This window comes from Ursus americanus, chromosome 14 (genome assembly GCF_024610735.1).
Source record: "Ursus americanus isolate L20-20 chromosome 14, mUrsAme1.1.p, whole genome shotgun sequence".
Lineage (NCBI taxonomy): Eukaryota > Metazoa > Chordata > Mammalia > Carnivora > Ursidae > Ursus > Ursus americanus.
The window spans coordinates 48,463,526-48,468,699 of NC_142140.1; the positions used below are offsets into that span (position 1 = coordinate 48,463,526).

Below are 5,174 nucleotides of genomic sequence, written 5' to 3' on the forward strand. Positions count from 1 at the left end.
AATTGTCATTAAGCCAAAAAGTGTAGTGCCCAGGGTTTTATATTAAAAGAACAAACTTAATATCTTTGTTGAAAAAGGGAAAGTAACTTTCTAGAGATATCACAGGTATCATACACCCCAAGTCAATGTTTTGAAGGACCCACAGTACCTAGTGAGGATTGATTCCTCAGTCTTAAACAGAAGAAAATGTTCACTCAAGATGGGGATAAGGTCCTGAGAATTTAGATCTCTGAAAGGAGAAGAAATCACCGAAAAAGAGTAAGAAAAATTGACTTCACCTGGCTTAACATCCAGTCTCCAGGGAACGGAAATTCAACAGGAAAATTTTCCTTTCTGTCCACACTAGTGTCCCGCAAGGAAATCATGTGCCTACAGGTGGGAGGAACAGGAGGGAAATTATCCTAATGAGCAGACTGAACCAGCTGTAAATACTCCTCTGTTGCAGTCCCACAGCACAGGCAACCTCGGGCTGGACAAGACCTGGTCATTTCTTGTGCAGTCCTGAGTCTGGATGGGGCACTGGAGTCTGACCCATTCCTGCTCTCTTGTCTGGGGACAGAGCTTCGTCCTCCATCATCTACCAACCAGACAGGTAGTTTGATGTCCATGCAGAGACCTTCCACTCTGAGACCCTATCAAGATGTGTTTTACTGACCAGTAGGGACCGCAGGGGAAGGTCAAGAGAACGAAAGTCAAGAGCATTTAGCTGAGGTCACCTGAGGGCCAGTCCAGCCCAGCCCAGACCTGAGTGTTTGCTGTGGCTGTTTGCTGCCTTGATTAAGAAATTTATTGGTTGATTCACTTATGTATCTATGATACTAAAAATAGAAGTGAAGATGGAACTCAGAAATGCAAGGTTCAATGTTAGCAAGTAATCATAATAAGGGAAACACAATCTGTTTATGTTTTTCAAGCAAATTATTGCTGTTTATTTCACCAATTTAGTTACTTGCCATTTTTCTTTTTTAACTATGTGTAGATATATTTGTGCAGAATGTGGGAGTGTGTATATTTTGGGTGTTAAAGTCTATGATTTAGTCATAGTATGTTCCCTACACTGATTTTCTACTTTTTTATTTGTGTGTTTGTTTGTTCGTTTTCCTGGAAGAATTGATCTGTCACCTTAATATTCTTCACTGTTCATACTTGTTTTCCAAACTCCGCATACTTATTGCTCACAAGTCACCCTTTATGCATACCTTCCAACTAGTGTTCACGATTTGTATACCTTATTGTTCCTTTTGGCCTTTTATTATTGGATCTATTCCTGAAATAGAAATGCCATCACTTGAAAGGGATTCTTCTTGTTATGTTTGACCGTGAACCACCTTTACCTTCCATAAGCACACCTGTCCCACATCTCTTTATGTGAGATGAATCTGAAACTTTAGATACTGCTTCTCTCCACATTAAAAGAGTCTTTCACATCCTTTTATTCCTGAGTCCTTGGCAGTCTAATTTATATTTGAATAGGCACAGGAAAAACAAGTCTTCTGCTATCTACTTTCTGGTAATAAAAATGCCCAAATTTTGTAAAATTTTGGTTTATTCTCCTTACTCAGTTTTCTTTTGTGATGTTCAATCTGTAAGGTGCTTCACACCATAAAGATGTCACCACTTTGTGCTGTGGACAAATTTAATTTAGCTCTCATTATTTTTGCTGGGTTCAATGGGATGTAACCAGGACTGGATGCCACTAGCATCAAGGAAGCTTTCCTTCCTCACAGTCTGTCAGGACAGCTGAGGTTATTAGATCATTTTACTCTTTATGTCCATCTCATTTCTCCCTCCCTCTGTCTACCTTTCTCTAACTCTTTGTCTATTGAGCAGAATTTTTTCTGCTGTTATTTCTGTAATTTCTTATTTTAATTCAATTTAATTAACACATGGCGTATTATTAGTTTCAGAGGTAGAATTTAGTTATTCATCAGTTGCATATAATGCCCAGGGCTCATTCCATCAAGTGCCCTCCTTAATGACCATCACCCAATTACCCCATCCCACCACCCACTGCCCTCCAGCAACCCTCAGTTTCTGTCCTATAACCAAGTCTCTTATGGTTTCCCTCCCTCTCTGTTTCATCTTATTTTATTTTTCCTTCCTTTCCCCTATGTTCATCAGTTTTGTTTCTTAAATTCCACATATGAATGAAATCATATGATATTTGTCTTTCTCTGGCTTATTTTGCTTAGCATAATACACATAGCTCCCTCCACATCCTTGCAAGTGGCAATATTTGATCCTTTAATGGCCAAGTAATATTGCACTGTGTATATATACCAAATCTTCTTTACCCACTCATCTGTGGATGGATATCTGGGCTCTTTCCATATGTTGCCTATTGTGGACATTGCTGCTATAAACACTGAGGTGCATGTGCCCCTTCGAATCACTAAGTTTGTATCATTTGGATAAATACCATGCAGTGCAATTGCTGCATGGTACAGTAGCTCTATTTTTAATTTTTTCAGGAACCTCCATACTGTTTTCCAGAGTGTCTGCACCAGTTTGCATTCCCACCAACAGTGTGAGAGGGTTCCCCTCTCTCTGAATCTGGCCTAACATCTGTTGTTTCCTGAGTTGTTAATTTTAGCCATTCAGACCAGTGTGAGGTGGTATCTCATTGTGGTTTTGATTTGTATTTCCTTGATGATGAATGATGTAACCAGGTTTAATGTGTCTCTTAGCTGTTTACAATTGTGCCAAAATCCATAAGATATCTGGGAAGAATCCTAACCAAAGAGGTAGAAGATCTGTACTCTGAAATGTGTAGAACACTTATGAGAGAAATTGAGGAAGGCACAAAGAGATGGAAAAATGTTCCATGCTCATGGATTGGAAGAACAAATATTATTTAAAATGTCTACGCTACCCAAAGCAGTCTACACATTCAAAGTAATCCTTAAAAAAATACCTCAGTCATTTTTCACAAAGATGGAACAAATAATCTAAAATGTGTATGGAACCAGAAAAGAACACAATTTTTTTATGTTTCTTTACACACAGGTCAGAAAGTGGTCATTCCAAATTGGAGCCCCAAGATGATTTCTCCCTGGGAAGATATGAATAGGAATTTCTGGGTACTATTTCTACATTCTTTATGGAAAAGGAAATATGATGTGTATGTGTTCACATCATAAACACTGTGTTGGAGCTATTGAGGGAGAGGTGAGGACACAGAAGTAACACACACCAGGAGGACACGGTGTGCTGTGTCATGTGTATGTGACTCTGTGCGTGCGAGCGTGTGTGTGTGTGTGTGTGTACATGTGTGTGGGCATCTTGATGACTGAGAACAGTCCTCAGAGCAGGGAAACCCAGGCTCCTCTATTTCAAGGTGACCCTTATAATACACAGGCCAAACTCAATCAACAGATGATATTAAGGAGGGATGTTCAATAGACAGGACCCTATCGCAACCATCATAAAGTGCAAGACGTACGTAGTGTGGACAAGGAATTCCCTGTGTCTTGAACTTTAAGCAACTTTAAGCAGCTATGAGGTCACATGATTCTACAAAATTCACTGCCACCACCTCTCATCACTCTCCCGCTTGTCCATTCCCCTCAACACACTGGCTTCCTCCTGAGCCTTGATTTTCTGACAGAAGCACTTCCTCAGGGCCTTTGCACCAGCCAGTCCCTCTACCAGGAAGACCTCCCTTATTCCATCCTCTCTTCCATGAGGTCCCATTTCAAATGTCACCTTCTTAGCCAACCTTGACTGAACATCCAACATAACACCTGACACATTCTCTCCCTTAAACTGCTTCCATTCTGTTCATATAATCTGTCCCCATCTCATGATCATTTAATCTTTATGTATGTATCTACCCTATTACTATCATTGAATTATGGGGATTTTTCCTTTCAGCACTCTATTACTAGAGTTTCCAAAACATAGTGAATGCTCTACATATTCCCCAAATGCATGAAATATTTTCTTACTTGAACTTTAAAGTACCTGACCTTTTGGGGAACATCTGATGTGGTGATGAAAATTCCTAATCAGAGAGGAATGAGCCTGAATCCATTCACAAAATATGGCAAATGTTTTCTTGATTGGAAAATAGAAATTGTTGTGTTTCCACAATGTGAGCAATGACAGTTTGTGTGAAAATTAGTTGTGCTATTTTTTCCCTGTGCTGGTAGCCAACTCCAACATATGGACCCAGGAAACTATACAGGAATTTCAGAGTTCCAGCTTCTGGGATTTTCAGAGAAACCAGAACTGCAGCCCTCCTATTTGGGCTTTTCCTCTCCATGTACCTGATCACTGTGTTTGGAAACCTGCTCATCATCCTGGCCGTCAGCTCTGACTCCCACCTCCACACCCCCATGTACTTCTTCCTGGCCAACCTGTCCTTTGTAGACATCTGTTTCACCTCCACCACCATCCCCAAGATGCTGTGGAACATCCAGACTCAGAGCAAAGTCATAACCTTTGCAGGCTGCATCACCCGGATGTATTTTTTCATGCTGTTTACAGGGCTAGACATCTTTCTTCTGACTGTGATGGCCTATGACCGCTTTGTGGCCATCTGCCACCCCCTGCACTACATGGTCATCATGAACCCTTGGCTCTGTGGACTGCTGGTTCTGGTATGCTGGATCCTGAGTGTCTTGCATTCCTTGTTACACACTTCCATGGTTTTGCGGCTGTCCTTCTGTACAGAGGTGGAAATCCCCCACTTTTTCTGTGAACTCAATCAGATGATAAAACTTGCATGTTCTGACACATTTCTCAATAACATGGTGATATATTTTGCAGCTATGTTGCTGGCTGTTGGTTCCTTCTTTGGGATCCTTTACTCTTACTCTAAGATAGTTTCCTCCATATGTAAAATATCATCAGCTCAGGGCAAGTATAAAGCATTTTCCACCTGTGCATCTCACCTCTCCATTGTCTCCTTTTTTTATTTTACATGCTTAGGAGTGTACTTTACCTCTGATGCTCCCCAGAGCTCCCACACAAGTGCAGTGGCCTCGGTGATGTACACGGTGGTCACCCCCATGCTGAACCCCTTCATCTACAGCTTGAGGAACAGAGACATAAAGGAGGCTCTGTTGAGATTCTCTGGGATGGCAGCTCTAAAAAGGACAATCGTCCTGGAGCTGAAGAGGTGCCCACAGTTGCAGAGTCCAATGCCTGAGCCAAATGTTGAGATACTTTGA

The 5,174-nt window shown here is 41.2% G+C and overlaps 1 pseudogene; it reads left to right on the forward strand.

The window, feature by feature from the left end:
* The first annotated feature begins 4,164 nt into the window (after nucleotides 1-4,164).
* Nucleotides 4,165-5,174, forward strand: LOC123796713 (olfactory receptor-like protein OLF4; annotated as a pseudogene).